This window comes from Oncorhynchus tshawytscha, linkage group LG30 (assembly GCF_018296145.1).
Source record: "Oncorhynchus tshawytscha isolate Ot180627B linkage group LG30, Otsh_v2.0, whole genome shotgun sequence".
Taxonomy (NCBI): domain Eukaryota; kingdom Metazoa; phylum Chordata; class Actinopteri; order Salmoniformes; family Salmonidae; genus Oncorhynchus; species Oncorhynchus tshawytscha.
In genome coordinates this window covers 18461568-18480535 of record NC_056458.1, presented here as the reverse complement: position 1 = coordinate 18480535, position 18968 = coordinate 18461568, and the positions used below count along the sequence as shown (strand labels likewise).

At 42.5% G+C, this 18968-nt stretch overlaps 1 protein-coding gene across 1 annotated transcript in view; it reads left to right on the top strand.

Annotated features, from left to right (window-relative positions):
* siah2l (seven in absentia homolog 2 (Drosophila)-like) overlaps positions 1-18968 on the top strand; it is a 50654-nt gene that overhangs the window by 9611 nt on the left and 22075 nt on the right. The gene's annotated exons all lie outside the window — the stretch shown is intronic.

Sequence of the window (18968 nt, the reverse complement as noted above, 5' to 3'; positions counted from 1 at the left end):
CAGCCCTAGTCAAAACCTTAACCCTCTCTAACCTCCCCTGGGGACAGGTATCCCTATGACAGACAACAGCACAGGATCCAAACCTAGACATTACAGCTCTTGTTCTACCAGTAATGGTTCCTCAGAATGGCTGTGTTTACCTTCTCTAAAGCTGCAGCCCACTGCTCCACTGTGTTATATGGTGTTTTTATGTAGGTCCATTTCCTCAGGAGCAGCTCCATATTTAGGCTACATCTCTGATAGGCTTTTTGGACATCCTACTCTATCCAGTGAGCTCTGTTTTATGTAACTACTTTTAATGTCTTTTGGACATTTTCAAGCCAAGCCCTTTCCTCTCTCCTGGTGTTAGTGTTGTAACAGTCTCTGCGTTTGGCCTGCAGCGGCCACACTGTGTAATGGGATTAGACATGGATATGAGGAGCCCAGGCCTGCCTTCCTGCCTGCATGGACTAACAGTTTATTTTGGGTAGGAGTCCGTCTATTCTGGACCGGTTCCTCTGCGGTTTGTTGTTGTTTACACACACTGTGCATTGCCTGCACTCAACTGCCTGGCTTCCTGATGGGGTTTATCATTGGCTACAAGTAAACAGACACATACCCAATCCTTTCTGCACCCCTTTAATCACATCCCTTATCTGAGTGATTTCAGAGTGGCAGAGCCTGATTGCAGCAGCCAGGGGACCACAGACACTAACCTAATTAGCCTATACATACTAGGAGTGGCATTTGCACCATAATAATGCTTCATTCTCGCTCACTCACACACAACAGGTAGGCCTACACACAAACCCTCTAACACACATGTCCTCCCAGACACACACTCACTCACCTTGTGCAAAGCCTCCAATCCCCAATCTCATAATTAATAATCTGAACCCCGCATTTGAGGACAGGGGTACTAATAGGCTACTTTGAAGCAAGGTAAGGACATGCCTCATAATATGTATTAAAACATTCAATTAAGTATATGTTTTCAAAATGCATACGGCCTCCAGCTCATTGCAAAGTGTTGTGACGCTGATGTAGCCTGCCTTCCGTTGCTGTTTTATGCCTCTTCAAAACAACTGGGAACTCGGAAATCTCAGACTTCCGACTGGGAACTAGGAAAGACCACTAGGAACTGGGGAAAAAACTAACTTCGATTGGGAAAAATCGTTTTGGACGGTCATCTAACTTGGAATTCCAACTCGGCAACGCAAGCCTCTTTCTAGAGCTCTAACTTTCTGACCTGAAGATTACCGACTAGTGATGCACCGATATGACGTTTTTGGCCAATACCGATATCCGATATATACAATATTTTCCTTGCCAAAAAAAAAAACGGTACTGATAACCGATATTTAAATTTTTTGGCGGCGTTTTAAGCATTCTAGTACAGTTAACTATTTAACACGCACACACATGGACGCAGTGGTCTAAGGCACTGCATCTCAGTGCAAGAGTGGTCACTACAGTCCCTGGTTAGAATCCAGGCTGTATCACATCCAGCCGTGATTGGGAGTCCCATAGGGCGGCACACAGCTGGCCCTGCGTCAGCCGGGTAGGCGGTCATTGTAAAGAAAGATTTGTTCTTAACGGACTTGCGTAGTTAAATAAAGGTTACACACACTACACTGACGCAAAAATTATTTTGTTGGCATTTACGTATGTCCCCATTACCAGTAAAACGTAATCAAAACCTATTTCTTTCACTTACTTGCTGTGTTGTTTTGTTGTTCATTTCTTCCATTGTTTCGTTCTCAACCAGGATTTCTATGGAATGTGTCAAAAAAGATACACGCCAAATAAGCTTGTTGACCAATCAGGATCTGAATATGATTGCACATCACATAATTTAACTGTTCATACATTTTTTACGTAGTTTTTACACATTGATAACACTATAACTCGTATTTCATATGTCGCAACGATTCATCGATACATATGCTATGATACTGGTAAAGTTGTCTAGCGCACCTACAGTGCTGGTCATAAAAGAAAAGTTAGCTAGCTCATGGATGAAAACTATGTTCTTCCCCAAAAACAAAGCAAAACGACATCTATTTCAGTAGCTATAGTTAGCTAGGTGTCATCATATAAATTAGGGTTATTTTAGAAGACAGTTCTTTTCTCTTTTTTCTTTTTTGATTAATGGTGGTCGGACCCATATGTGAAGCTAGCCACATTAAGGATTAGTGGACTTTGCGGCTAGCCTTCAAAATAAAGGTATGACATAATTATACTATTTGTATTAATTTCCATTACTGTCAATGACATACTTTTATTTTGAAGGCAAGCCGCAAATTCCACTTTTGTGTCTAATCCTTATTGTGGCTAGCTTCACAACACAACCTGGTTCGGTCAAGCCTCACCAGCCAGATGAAGCTAGCTGGCTGCTTATCACGTAAGCTTTGGGCAACAGGGTTAAGTAGCTGGCTAGCTATTTATTTTCATGAACTGAAGTTCAATTTCAATAGGCAAACAACAAGTGGCTACCTAGCTAATACCTACTCACAAGGATTCATTGCTAAGAATAATGAAAATGACTGCAGTTTCTACTGGTCATTGTTTTCAGGCTGGTTGTATTGGTGCTCGTTAGCTACCACAGATGTTGCGGTCGAAAAAATAATTATTTATTACCAATGCGGTATTGTTAACACATCGTTCGTGGCCGACTTTTGCTTGTTTGCAGACTTTTTGTACAGCTTTGGCAGTGCTACTGTATGTTTTCTGACACGCAACGACCAAAACGGCGTTCCATAGCATGTTGTGAAGCTAATAGCAGTGACACTACTACTGTGTAACTCCGGTAGGGCAACATCTGAAAAATAGCGCACTTGCTTGTGGTTACCCGTGCTCGACCACTCGGCGAAAGCCAACATCACCCACGACAGAAGAAACAGTTGATTGTCAAGAGCAACGAATTCCATTATCTTGGCTTTAATTGATTTCGCCTTTGACTTGTCTCGCTGAAATGTTCTTACTCTTTCAAATGACTGCTCGACTTGTTGACTGCTCGATCCACACAGCAGACATTGTGGGCTAGGTTAGGGATGCTGTGTTGCACATGAAGTGCAAAATTTTACATGGCGTCATTATGTCATGTAACTAAGTTTTATATAGGTATTCACGGCAGCTTTGGCATCGGTTTTTAACATCGGCATTAAACTAGATATTGGGCCGATACCGACGTTGGGATTTAAATGTTGGCATTTTTAGCTAATATCGGCTGATTGCGATATGTTCACCTATATATCGTGCATCCCTATTACGGACGACATGATTTGACCATAATTTTGGTCAAATCATTTGTCTTGAAAGCACCACAAGATGCTTCAGCACCAACAGCAGCTCTTGTGTTGTCTGACAGATTTTCCACTCAAAGGCTATGTATCTGTATACTGTAGGCTTACAAGTGATAAAAAAGATGCGTAAAGAATATACTGTAGTTTAATTCCACTAAATTATGCAACTTAACCTATAGACCGATTTATATATGACCCGTCAAATGTATTTCCATCGACTGGTATTTTAAATTTTAATTCCAAACTACAACATTTTCAGACAAGATAGAACTGCCAAAGGGGGCGGTGTTGCAATCTACTGCAAAGATAGCCTGCAGAGTTCTGTCCTACTATCCAGGTCTGTACCCAAACAATTTGAACTTCTACTTTTAAAAATCCACCTCTCTAAAAACAAGTCTCTCACCGTTGCCACCTGCTATAGACCACCCTCTGCCCCCAGCTGTGCTCTGGACACCATATGTGAACTGATTGCCCCCCATCTATCTTCAGAGTTCGTGCTGCTAGGTGACCTAAACTGGAACATGCTTAACACCCCAGCCATCCTACAATCTAAACTTGATGCCCTCAATCTCACACAAATTATCAATGAACCTACCAGGTACCTCCCCAAAGCCTTAAACACGGGCACCCTCATAGATATCATCCTAACCAACTTCCCCTCTAAATACACCTCTGCTGTCTTCAACCAAGATCTCAGCGATCACTGCCTCATTCCCTGCATCCGTAATGGGTCAGCGGTCAAACGACCTCCACTCATCACTGTAAAACGCTCCTTGAAACACTTCTGCGACCAGGCCTTTCTAATCGACCTGGCCGGGGTATCCTGGAAGGATATTGATCTCATCCCGTCAGTAGAGGATGCCTGGATATTTTTTTTAAATGCCTTCCTAACCATCTTAAATAAACATGCCCCATTCAAGAAATTTAGAACCAGGAACAGATATAGCCCTTGGTTCTCCCCAGACCTGACTGCCCTTAACCAACACAAAAACATCCTATGGCATTCTGCATTAGCATCGAACAGCCCCCGTGATATGCAGCTGTTCAGGGAAGCTAGAAACCATTATACACAGGCAGTTAGAAAAGCCAAGGCTAGCTTTTTCAAGCAGAAATTTGCTTCCTGCAACACTAACTCAAAAAAGTTCTGGGACACTGTAAAGTCCATGGAGAATAAGAACACCTCCTCCCAGCTGCCCACTGCACTGAAGATAGGAAACACTGTCACCAATGATAAATCCACCATAATTGAGAATTTCAATAAGCATTTTTCTACGGCTGGCCATGCTTTCCACCTGGCTACTCCTACCCCGGACAACAGCACTGCACCCCCAACAGCAACTCGCCCAAGCCTTCCCCATTTCTCCTTCTCCCAAATCCATTCAGCTGATGTTCTGAAAGAGCTGCAAAATCTGGACCCCTACAAATCAGCCGGGCTAGACAATCTGGACCCTTTCTTTCTAAAATTATCTGCCGAAATTGTTGCCACCCCTATTACTAGCCTGTTCAACCTCTTTCGTGTCGTCTGAGATTCCCAAAGATTGGAAAGCAGCTGCGGTCATCCCCCTCTTCAAAGGGGGGGACACTCTTGACCCAAACTGCTACAGACCTATATCTATCCTACCGTGCCTTTCTAAGGTCTTCGAAAGCCAAGTCAACAAACAGATTACCGACCATTTCAAATCTCACCATACCTTCTCTGCTATGCAATCTGGTTTCAGAGCTGGTCATGGGTGCACCTCAGCCACGCTCAAGGTCCTAAACGATATCTTAACCGCCATCGATAAGAAACATTACTGTGCAGCCGTATTCATTGATCTGGCCAAGGCTTTCGACTCTGTCAATCACCACATCCTCATCGGCAGACTCGACAGCCTTGGTTTCTCAAATAATTGCCTCGCCTGGTTCACCAACTACTTCTCTGATAGAGTTCAGTGTGTCAAATCGGAGGGTCTGCTGTCCGGACCTCTGGCAGTCTCTATGGGGGTGCCACAGGGTTCAATTCTTGGACCGACTCTCTTCTCTGTATACATCAATGAGGTCGCTCTTGCTGCTGGTGAGTCCCTGATCCACCTCTACGCAGATGACACCATTCTGTATACTTCCGGCCCTTCTTTGGACACTGTGTTAACAACCCTCCAGGCAAGCTTCAATGCCATACAACTCTCCTTCCGTGGCCTCCAATTGCTCTTAAATACAAGTAAAACTAAATGCATGCTCTTCAACCGATCGCTACCTGCACCTACCAGCCTGTCCAACATCACTACTCTGGACGGCTCTGACTTAGAATACGTGGACAACTACAAATACTTAGGTGTCTGGTTAGACTGTAAACTCTCCTTCCAGACCCATATCAAACATCTCCAATCCAAAGTTAAATCTAGAATTGGCTTCCTATTTCGCAACAAAGCTTCCTTCACTCATGCTGCCAAACATACCCTTGTAAAACTGACCATCCTACCAGTCCTCGACTTTGGCGATGTCATTTACAAAATAGCCTCCAATACCCTACTCAACAAATTGGATGCAGTCTATCACAGTGCCATCCGTTTTATCACCAAAGCCCCATATACTACCCACCATTGCAACCTGTACGCTCTCGTTGGCTGGCCCTCGCTTCATACTCGTCGCCAAACCCACTGGCTCCATGTCATCTACAAGACCCTGCTAGGTAAAGTCCCCCCTTATCTCAGCTCGCTGGTCACCATAGCATCTCCCACCTGTAGCACACGCTCCAGCAGGTATATCTCTCTAGTCACCCCCAAAACCAATTCTTTCTTTGGCCGCCTCTCCTTCCAGTTCTCTGCTGCCAATGACTGGAACGAACTACAAAAATCTCTGAAACTGGAAACACTTATCTCCCTCACTAGCTTTAAGCACCAACTGTCAGAGCAGCTCACAGATTACTGCACCTGTACATAGCCCACCTATAATTTAGCCCAAACAACTACCTCTTTCCCAACTGTATTTAATTAAATTTATTTATTTTGCTCCTTTGCACCCCATTATTTTTATTTCTACTTTGCACATTCTTCCATTGCAAAACTACCATTCCAGTGTTTTACTTGCTATATTGTATTTACTTTGCCACCATGGCCTTTTTTGCCTTCCTTCTCACCTCATTTGCTCACATTGTATATAGACTTGTTTATACTGTATTATTGACTGTATGTTTGTTTTACTCCATGTGTAACTCTGTGTCGTTGTATCTGTCGAACTGCTTTGCTTTATCTTGGCCAGGTCGCAATTGTAAATGAGAACTTGTTCTCAACTTGCCTACCTGGTTAAATAAAGGTAAAATAAAATAAAATAAAAATTTCCATCAATTAATAGGCTAAAAAGCATGATTTCGCAATGGGATTTTTTTCTTCTTCTCCCGGACAATTGTCCGGCACCAATATTATATATCTGCTTTTCAATTTCTTTCCAGGCAATTAGCCCTAGACTCAGGAGAGTTAGAGCAGGGTGACCCAGACCTAGACCCGGTTTATGAGATCTGTGATTAGACCGAAAATAGTTTATAGTCTGATTTCACGGTGCAAGTGTTGTCAGAACATTCTCTTTTTGGGAGAAGCAACACTGTTAGCAGGTTTTGTCTTTCATATATTTCTTGATTGATTATCCCAACACAGTACACATTTTAATTGGATGTGTCAGGTGTGTATTGAATGAGTGGTTATGAGGTGCTATCAAATTCAGTCTGGTCATTCCACCCTGCAGCATCCCCCTTGCGGTTGCGTGCCCTGTAGCGCTGTGCTGGCCTGACTAGTCACTCCTGCGCTCCATTGCATGCTAACACTAATGACGGGCTCACTGATCCTACACTACCATTCTGCCTCTATGACCCCATGTTATTTTTAGAAGCAGGCAATGTGACATCTGCTTTGCATACTCCTCTGCTCCCTGAGACACAGGGAGCAGGCACTCACTGTGTGTGTGTGTGTTTCACTAACATCAGTGTATGGGTCAGTGGACACAGGAGGCAGTGGTGTCGTTAAAGGGATAGTTCTCCCGAAATACAATGACACATTGGTTTCCTTATTCTGTTAGCAGTCAAGGTATAACAGCAATCCAGGCTTTGGTTTAATTTCCCTGGCAGTGGCTGGCACAGTTTTCAATTGCTAATGTTTAGCATTTGTGGCACAAATCCCATCAAGTCATTGGACCAATATTATCATTTTTCGCACATGTTCAAATCATCTATGTGACTGAGTTTCTATTGTTTTTTTTATTTTTATTGGATTGATGTGCGAAAAATGCTAATGTTGGTCCCATGACTTGAATGGTATTTGTGCCACAAATACTAAAACATTAGCATTTGAAAACAGTGCCAGAGAAGTAAATGAAAGCATGGATTGCTGTCAAACCTTGTCCATACATCAAAATGTAATTTGGGTGAACTATCCCTTTAAAATCGATAGAGTAGGACTCCTGCTGAGGTGTGTGTATGAGCAGGGCTGATGTATGATGGATGGTAGTAAAGCTCAGCTGTGGTGTAGATGGAACAGCTGTTCAGTTGGTGTGTTTTAGTTTTAGCTGCTTCCCCACTTTGGATGTTTTTGGATTATTTGACTATTTATTGAGTGAATCATTGCATACATTTGGCATTAATTTATTAATTAGTTTTTTTGTGTTTGCATTTTTAAGTATGTAGGATGTCGAAAGCCAAGTGAGGTGTTAGGAAGTAGGAAGGCGCAATGTTTGTTGTGGTTGATTTTCAGGGAATTTACCTCTCTAGGGTAGGGGGCAGCATTTGGAATTTTGGATGAAAAGCGTTCCCAAATTAAACTGCCTTCTACTCAAAGAAGATAGGATATGCATATAATTGGTAGATTTGGATAGAAAACATTCTAAAGTTTCCAAAACGTTAAAATAGTGTCTGAGTATAACAGAACTGATTTGGCAGGCGAAAACCTGAGAAATATCCATTCAGGAAGTAGGATTTATTTTTCTATTCAATGCCATTACAGTATCCATTGACTTAGGACTCAAATTGCAGTTCCTATGCCTTCCACTAGATGTCAACAGTCTTTAGAAATTGTTTCAGGCTTGCATTCTGAAAAGTGAGGGAGTAAGAGCAGTCTGAATGAGTGGACCCTGCCGTGTGACAGAGCTTTTTCATGCGTGCGACCAAGAGAGTGCCTTTCTTGTTTACCTTTTATATTGACAGCATTATTGTCCAGTTGAAATATTATCGATTATTTAGGCTAAAAACAACCTGAGGATTGATTATGAACATCGTTTGAAATGTTTCTACGACCTTTACGGATACAATTTAGATTTTTTTGTGTGCCTGTTGTGACTGCATTTGAGCATGTGGATTACTGTAGAAAACACACCAACAAAATGGAGGTTTTTGGAAAAAAAGAGACTTTATCGAACAAAAGGAACATTTATTGAATAAATGAATGTCTTCTGAGTGCAACCATATGACGATCATCAAAGGTAAGTGATTAATTTTATCTCTATTTCTGACTTGTGTAACTCTTCTACTTGGCTGGTTACTGTTTGTAATGATTTGTCTGCTGGGCTATGTTCTCAAATAATTGTACAGTATGCTTTTGCCGTAAAGCATTTTTAAAATCTGACACCGTGGTTGGATACACAAGAAGTTAATCTTTAAACCTATGTAAAATAGTTGTATCTTTTCTCAATTATTATGAGTATTTCTGTATTTGAATTTGGCGCTCTGCAATCTCACTGGATGTTGGCCACGCTAGCGTCCCACATACCCTAGAGAGGTTAATCAGCTGCTCTCTACAGCAATATGTCTATAGCGCCACAATCTCCTACTGGAGGGAACCAGAACTGCAATGCAGTGTTTGGTTTTTTTAGACCACCAATTTAAATGATAGTCATCATTTGGAAATGAAATGGAATTGCCAATAAAAAGTGAGTTTATAATAACTCATGCAGGGAAGATGTAGTATGATGAGCTGTCTCACTATGGGGGTTTCTAATGGGGATTTGATTAAGCTAGCATTAGCTGTCAGGATCTCACTACTGCTATCTTGTTAAGTGTGTGATTTAATGAAACTGGATTGTGAGCAGACACTTAAGTACTATTTTCTTCTCTCTCCTCAGTCTTTCCCTGCCTCTCCTCTGCTTTCCTTCTCAAAGCCATCATCTACATTTCACACTCAGTCAACCTGAAAATCTCATCTCATCCTATCCACGAACACATTCTCCTCATGTCTCCCTCATGTCTCCAGATGTGTGTGTGCGCCGGTGTTCTTGCAAAGAAGCGCTGGCAGACTGACAATCCAGCATCCCCTCTCCCCTCTGAAGTGTTGCTCTCCTGTGTGTGTGTGTGTGTGTGTGTGTCAGCGCTGTGATTGACAGGTGTGTTTCTGTGTTGATGAGGACTTGGGTGTATAGTTGAGGTAGAGTCTCTAGCCCAGGTCTCTACAACCCTGTTCCTGGAGAGCTACCCTCCTGTAGGTTTTGGCTCCAACCCCAGTTGTAACTAACCTGATTCAGATTATCAACCAGCTAATTATTAGAATCGGGTGCACTAGTTTAGGGATGGAACAAAAACTTACTGGACGGTAGCTCTCCAGGAACAGGGTTGGAGAAGACTACTCTAGCCTGAGTCATATAACATCTCAGCCTCCCTGCAACCCTGTCTGTTTGCATGTATTGATTGCCCCAGTAGTGTAATATGTTTTCCCTTGGATAAATCTTTTGAACTTGTATGTCTAAAAATCCCATTCCATCCCAATAACATATTGTACTGATGTGTATATACACGGTAGGGCAGGCAACCATGGTCTTGGAGTGCCGCAGGCACTTCATGTTTTTGATTTAATTGACCTGGAAGACCAGGTGTGTTGAATTTAGGTAATCTCTGAACTGAATAATTAGCTCAGCTGATCAGGTGTGGTGCCTAGTTGGAACACAATCCTGTAGTACCTGCAGCACTCCAGGAACAGGGTTGCCTACCCCAGTGGTAGGGAGTGTACAGTCGTGGCCAAAAGTTTTGAGAATGACACAAATATTAATTTTCACAGAGTTTGCTGGTTCAGTGTCTTTAGATATTTTTGTTAGATGTTACTATGGTATACTGAAGTATTTTTTTTATTTTACCTTTATTTAACTAGGCAAGTCAGTTAAGAACAAATTCTTATTTTCAAGTATAATTACAACCATTTCATAAGTGTCAAAGGCTTTTATTGACAATTACATGAAATTGTAACAGAGAGTCTATTTGCCGTGTTGACTCTTCTTTTTCAAGACCTCTGCAATCCGCCCTGGCATGCTGTCAATTAACTTCTGGGCCACATCCTGACAGATGGCAGCCCATTCTTGCATAATCAATGCTTGGAGTTTGTCAGAATTTGTGCGTTTTTGTTTGTCCACCCGCCTCATGAGGATTGACCACAAGTTCTCAATGGGATTAAGGTCTGGGGAGTTTCCTGGCCATGGACCCAAAATATTGGTGTTTTGTTCCCCGAGCCACTTAGTTATCACTTTTGCCTTATGGCATGTGCTCCATAATGCTGGAAAATGCATTGTTCATCACCAAACTGTTCCTGGATGGTTGGGAGAAGTTGCTCTCGGAGGATGTGTTGGTACCATTCTTTATTCAGGCAAAATTGTGAGTGAGTCCACTCCCTTGGCTAAGAAGCATCCCCACACATGAATGGTCTCAGGATGCTTTACTGTTGGCATGACACAGGACTGATGGTAGCTCTCACCTTGTCTTCTCTGGACAAGCTTTTATCCTGATGCCCCAAACAATCGGAAAGGGGATTCATCAGAGAAAATGACTTTACCCCAGTCCTCAGCAGTCCAATCCCTGTACCTTTGCAGAATGTCAGTCTGTCCCTGATGTTTTTCCTGGAGAGAAGTGGCTTCTTTGCAGCCCTTCTTGACACCAGGTCATCCTCCAAAAGTCTTCTCCTCACTGTGCGTGCAGATGCACTCACACCTGCCTGCTGCCATTCCGGAGCAAGCTCTGTACTGGTGGTGCCCCGATCCCGCAGCTGAATCAAGTTTAGAAGACGGTCCTGGCGCTTGCTGGACTTTCTTGGGCGCCCTGAAGCCTGCTTCACCACAATTGAACCACTCTCTTTGAAGTTCTTGATGGTTCGATAAATGGTTGATTTTGGTGCAATCTTACTGGCAGAAATATCCTTGCATGTGAAGCCCTTTTTGTGTAAAGCAATGAGGAGGGCACATGTTTCCTTCCAGGTAACCATGGTTGACAGAGGAAGAACAATGATTCCATGCACCACCTTCCTTTTGAAGCTTCCAGTCTGTTATTCGAACTCAATCAGCATGACAGAGTGATCTCCAGCCTTGTCCTCGTCAACACTCACACCTGTGTTTACGAGAGAATCACTGACATGATGTTAGATGGTCCTTTTGTGGCAGGGCTGAAATGCATTGGAATTTTGGGGGGGGGATTCAGTTCATTTGCATGGCAATCTGGAGTATATGCAAATTGCCATCACACAAACTGAAGCAGCAGACTTTGTGAAAATTAATATTTGTGTCATTCTCAAAACTTTTGGCCACGACTGAAGGTGTTTTGTTTACGCAGTGTGTATTCGTCAGGCCCCTGAATGGGATTTATTTTACTGGAACCATTTGTCATCATGCTGCTGTTAGCAGCCTGGGCTTGGTGGAGGTGGGATGTACTTGAATGAATGTCCTGAAAACAAAAGAACATGATCTCTCTGCTCTATAAGTCCCCAGCCTGGCTACCTCCTCCTCCTCTGTCCCTTTCTATTATACTGCTGAATCACAATGACCATATTATCTCTTCCTCCTTGTAATTCTTCCTCGTCCTCTATCCTCCCTCCCCGCCTCCTTCTCTTCTCCATATTTTCCTATCCTCTTTTTCCCTCTTCTTCCTCCCTCTCTCAGCCCTCAACTTGTCTCTCTCTTCCACTCTCCTTCCTCTCTTCTCCTCCTCCCCCTCCTCCCTCTCTCCTGTGTGTGAGGAGTCATTAATCTCAGCCAGAGCGATGGTCACTCTTGACTGCACCATAAACTCTCATCCGTCAGCACTTAATTGAATTGCTGGGTGTTTAAGAACACTGAGAACCCATCTCTCTCTGCGCTATCATTGTATCATGCCTTTTTTCCCCTTCATTTTCTCTATCTATCATGCTTTTTCTCGTTATTTTCACTCTCTTTCCTTTCCGGTTGTACTCTTTATCCCCTCTCTCCTTCTCCCTACTTCCCTTTGGTCTCACGCTTTAATCAGTCAGAATTTGGCAGTAGTGGAGGCTTGTGGTCCCTTTTGGGTTAATAGGCATCCAGTTCGTCCTTATCTGTGGCACTTGTCCATGTTGTAGTATATGTGTGTGTGCGTGCATGTGTTTGTGTGTGAGTCGTTCCATGTCATTTCAGCAAGCCATGACACCCATCATCTTAGATTGTTCTGAAATTGGTTTTCTACCTAAAGTTTCAAAGAAAATGTTGACAAACAAAACACGAGACCAGCAAAATCACTTACAAGATGGCACTGCATTGGATAGCTGCAGTCTTATGGTCTCCTGAACAATTCTTAAATTGTGTTTTTTTTTTTGTACGTAATGTTTCCGGCATAATTTCCTATGACCGAAAACCGCTTCTGGACATTAGAACAGCGATCACTAACCCTGATTTGGATGAATATTTCTACTTCAACGAGTTGGCAGCTCTGGATGTTATGTTTACCCTGGACCAGGCCCTTATCCCCGGGACTCGAAAGAGAGGCGTGATGATTAGACTATGTGGTCGAGCATCTAGACCACCCGTGCCCTTGTTTTGTTGTCGAACGTACAATCACTAGAGAACAAACTGGATGGGCTCCGTTCAAGACTATCTTATCAATGGGACCTGAACAACTGTCATGTCCTATGTTTCTTTCAGTCGTGGCTGAACAAGGACATGGATTATATACACCTACTGTAGCTGCTTTTCCATGCCTCGTCAACGTCGGATGGCAGCCTCTGGTAAGCTGAGAGGGGGAGTGGTGTGTCCCTTTGTTAACATCAATTGGTGTGTGATCTCTAATGTTAAGTTAGTCAAGTTTTTGCTCACCTGGGTTAGAATACCTCATGATAAGCTGCAGACAGTATTTACCAAGAGTTTTCATCTGTATTTTTCGTAGCTGTCTATTTACCACCACAAACCGATGCTGGCACTAAGACCACACACTCAACAAGCTGTATAGGGCCATACGCAAAATACATCATCCAGAGGTGGCAGTTTTCGTGGCCGGGGATTATTAATTAAGGGAAACTGAAATTTGTTTGACCTAATTTCTACCAGCATCTCACATGTTCAACTAGAGGTAATAAGACTCTAGATCATCTTTACTCCACACACACAAACTCATACAAGGCTCTCCCTCGCCGTCGCTCCTCCTGATTCCTGCTTACAAACAGGAATTACCAGTGATGCGCTCATTATGGAAGTGGTCCGATGAAGTGCGAGCTAAGCTACAGGACTGGAAAATGTTCTAGGATTCATCCGATAACATGGAGGAGTTTACCACATCAGTCACCGGCCTCATTAATAAGTGCATCGACGACGTCGTTCCCATAGGGACCATAAGTACATAGCCCAACCAAAACCCATGGATTACAGGCAACATTTACACTGAGCTAAAGGCAAGAGCTACCACTTTCAAGGAGTGGGACACTAACCTGGACAAGTGTTGTCACGATACCAGATTTTTTTTACTTCGATACCGACATCAGGGTTTAGTATCACGATACGGGATATCGAAATGATACTCTATACCGAAACTATACCACGGCAAAAATAAAAGGCATATTAGCTAAAGTCACAGAATAACTACTTTTTTAAATTTACATTTAACAATATCTTGATAACTTGTAAAACAAATAAAATAACAAATATATTACATTTATTGCAAATATTAAACAACATATTAAATACCAGAGCAGGCAATTCTTTTTAAATTACATCTAAACTTTTTAAAAATGTAATTCGATACATATCAGGATTCATTTGCTCATCTATGGCCATAATATTGGGTCAAATGACATTCATTATTCAGTACAGCTAAATAGTTTAATGTATTCAATTTAATAGTTTAGTTCCAAAACGACAAACACTTTTGAAACTGTGAAATGCACTCATAACTTGACACCAATGTATTCAGACTACTTCGGGTTTGTCTGGGCTTGCGATCAGTGGCCACTAGCCAACCAGCAGCCCTGGGCAGAGCCATGAGTGAAATGCACTCTGGGAATTGTAGTATGCAGTCTAAAATCCATTGTATTTCTATGATGTGTAGACCATTGCTTTACTTTTTGGGTTGTGTAATCCTATTATAATGCTCACATGAATGCCATGCTGATGTTCATGTCATTGGCTCTAAAAAATGAAAATAAATTAGAATAATGTTACAATGCAAATGTCATGTAAATTTGTTTTTCATGTCATTTTTGGAAATGAACCTCCCTTGCACTGCTTTGTAACACATTTAGCTTAGTTGTTTCAGTGGGCTGGCCCTCATCTGCTCTAATCAAAGTATTCCCATAGTTTGCTTCTGTAGCCAGTTTTGTCAACAAGCTGCGGGGATGGGGGTATGATTTTTTTTTTCTTCAGAAGAAGCCATGCTGTTGGCATTTCCTCTCTCCTCTCGCTTGCTTCTCAAAAGTGGCTCGCACTGTACAGTCTATGGCAAGTGCAAGCTACTGCCTCCTTGAGAATATTCAGATGAATGACTCGATCCTCTCAATCCATTTGACATGAGAAGCATTTGACGGAAGTGTCGAAAGTAACAAAAATTCTAGTACCGAACCGTGTTTAATGTTCTAGTATTTATACCGTGCAACACTAATCCGGAGGCTTTCAAGAAATCCCGCTACGACCTCCGATAAGCCATCAAACAGGCAAAGCGTTAATATAGGACTAAGATTGAATCCTACTTTGCCGGCTCTGACACTCGTGAGATGTGGCAGAGCTTGCAAACTATCACGGATTACAAAGGGAAACGCAGCCTCAAGCTGCCCAATGATGCGAGCAGGGCATAATATTTTATTTTTGATCCAGCCACTGTGGAGATTTTTAAAAAACTAGCAGCTGCTCAGATTTTTTAACAGCCCAAATATATTTATTTCACTTAAATTATACTTAACAAAAAAACAGATGTGCATTCTTTGTAATGTTTTTAAAACAAGTGTATTACTAGTAAGAAGTAATGTGGTATATTGTTTCATTACATTTAAAATGTGTATTTTTAGGCAAAATATCACAGATGAGACAAACATTTTCTCCTGCCCCTTTAAGGGTGGGAGGTGACTGTGCCTGTGAGATTGAGTCTGACTGACTAGTAAAACCGTTGTCTTCTCTTATCTAGCAGTTGAAAAACAACCAAGCTTGTGAACAATGTAAATAGCCAAGAAACAAAAGGACAAAGTCTCACTTAAGTATACATTTGTTTCATGTGTATTAAACCAACTTTAATGCCTGTGCATCGTGCTTCTAAAAATGAATCTTTCTCAGCTCTTCATGTGCGCACAGCCCCCAGTCAGGCAGTGTTGCAGCGCGAGGTGGCATAGGCTATATAGGATTCATAGTTATTTGACTTTGTGCGATTAATTTACATGCTATGAAACAAAATGGCGGAAATACTTTGAAAACAGCTACTGAAGCATTTATTTTACTATAAATGTGATCACACTTGACTATTTCCATTCACAAATGTGAGTGAAATGCTTGCACTTTTGAACCCTGACCACCTGCCAAAGTGGCTGGTGAAACCGACATCTTACCCGCCAATGCCACGCATTTGTTAGGTGGCAGATGTTCATTTTAGGCCCAGGATGCAAGCCTACCAAACAAGCTAAATGCCTTCTATGCTCTCTTTGAGGCAAGGAACACTAAACCATGCATGAGAGCACCAGCAGTTCTGGATGACTGTGATCTTGCTCCCCGTAGCCGATAAACAGGATAACATTCACAAGGCCTCTGGGCCAGACAGGAGGCATACATGGAGCATGCTCTGACTAGCTGGTGGGTGTCGTCACTGTCATTTACAACCTCTCCTTGACCAAGTCTGTACTACCTACATGTTTCAAGCAGACCACCATAGTCCTTGTGCCCAAGAATGCCAAGGTATCATGTCTAAATTAATTTCACCCCATAGCACTCACATCTGTTGCCATGAAATGCTTTGAAAGGCTGTTCATGGTTCATTATTCAACACATCAGCCCAGACACCCTGGACTAGGGTTGGATGGTATCCAGATTTTCATATCGTCATACTGTTCTTCGCTCATCCCGAGATTGATGGTAATTCCCAGCTTAGTACACAAGGGGGTGCTAAAAAACACAAACGCCTGTTTGGGTGTCTATTACTAGAATGCAAACAAAATTAGCCCAAGTAATAGTGAATTTCCTTGGAGGCCGCTAGATAAATATGCTAATGAGCGCAACTGGCTGTATTTCCTCTTGGTATGGCAACTGCTTGGCATCCGACTGCAAGGCGCTGCAAAGTGTAGTGTGTATGGCCCAGTACGTCATTGGGGCCGAGCTCCCTGCCATCCATGACCTCTATACCAGGCGGTGTCAGAGGAAGGCCCTAAAAATGGTCAGACTCGAGCCACCCAAGTCATAGACTGTTCTTTCTTCTACCACACAGCAAGTGGTACCGATGCATGAAATCTGGAACCAACAGGACCCTGAACAGCTTCTAGCCCCAAGCCATAAAACACCTAAATAGTTAGTCCGGGTAGATAATTTGGTTATCTGTATTGACCCTCTTTGCACTTTTTTGACTCCCATATGCTGCTGCTACTGTTTATTATCCATCCTGTTGCCTAGTCACTTTACCCCTACCAATATGTACATATCTACCTCAATTACCTCGTACCCCTGCACATCGACTCGGTACTGGTACCCCGTGTATATAACCAAGTTATTGTTACTCCTGTATTTATTCCTCGTTATAGTTTTTTTCTATGTTTCCCTCTCTGCATTGTTGGGAAGGGCCCGTAAGTAAGCATTTCACTTAGTTTTCACCTGTTGTTTACGAAGCATGTGACAATGCAATTTGATTTGGTTAATGGATGAAGGGTAAGCGACTTCAATGACTAATTTCTCTAAACGGGGGGGAAAAAAACAGATTCACAGGCAATACATTACATAGGATGAAGAAGCCATACTCTAAGCCACAGCTCCATACTACTTTTCAGACATAGATAACTGATACTGGTTGTGGGGTGTGTTGACAGTTATATGAATCCTATAAATAAAAAGGGCCAATTTGGGTGCATTCAATGAGCTTAATTTCTCAAGGATCAAATTATATTTAAACAAAATTATGTTATTGGACTGCTAGTCTTATCTGTTTCTAACTACAGAAACGATTTCAGCACAATCTGAGGTGGTGGGTGTCAATCCTCTTGTATTTTTAGGTGGAATGACCCATGTGTGCGGTGTGCTTGTCTCAGTCATCACATCTCTCTCATCACACATGGTTCAGACTGTCTTTAATTGTATCCCACTAACCTTTCCTGATAGTAACTGTCTCTCACAGCTAAGGTCTCGGGATACATCAATAGCGTTTGCCTGCCGAGAGTACCTCTGAACAGAGTGCAGGCAGTAATTTTCTGGTGCGACGTGTGCTATAAATAGTCTGCCATGCCCACTACAGGGACACTGACAGCTAGCTATGCAGTTTATCCAGGGATGCCGTGTGGTTGTCTGTGTTTGCACATTTATCAATATGCGTTTCGGTGTCTTCATGAGTGTGTGCTTACACACCCTATGCATTTGTTTGTGTGCCTACCCATACTGCTTGTTTGTACACTTGGGGGAGGTGCATTCTGAAGGTATTGCAGTACCTCCCCTGTCTCTCTTTCTCCTCCCCGCTCTCTCTCTCTTCCCCTTTCTCCTCTGCCCTCTGGTGTATAGAGAGTCCTCCAGCAGTACCTGCTGCTGAATCTGTTGTCTTGTTTTTAGACTCTGTTATAGTCTTCAGACTCGCAGTTACACACGCATGTATGTATCTCCGGCTTCTCATCCCACATCCCATTGAGGGAGGTAATAGAGGCTGGCCTTGGACAGGGGGAGCACGTGGATACGATGTGGGGGATGAGGGGAGGAAAGGAAACCTGGAGAATAAAAGAGGAACATTTTAAGTCAATCTGCCAAGGCCAGCTGCTCTCCACTCAGCTACCTGCCAGAGCCAATGAAACCAGCTCCCAGCACCACTGTTTACACGACCAATCTCATTACACACACTCTGTCTGGTTGAAAGGGATGGAAAGGGGGGAGGGTCATTCCATGCCATTTCAGCAAGCCATGAAACCCGTCATCTCAGATTGTTCTGAAATCATTTCTGTAGTTAGAAGCAGATAAGATTAGCATTCCTGCAACATTAATTTGTTGAACTATAATTTGATATCTGAGAAATTAAGCAAATTATTTGCACCCAAATTTGCCATTTTAATTTATAGGATTCATATAATATTCTATAAATATTGTACCTAACATCTGATTTGTAACAATGAGAAGACATAAGGAATTGTCAAAGCCACCCATGGACCCCCACAACCCCAACATCCAGTATATAGTATCAGTTCTCTGTCTGAGAAGTAGTATGAAGCCGTGGCTCGGAGTATTGCTTCTTCATCCTATGTCATGTATTCTCAGTGAATTTGGTGGTGATTCCCCCCAATGTGAAATGGATAGTTCACACAAATTACGAAATTA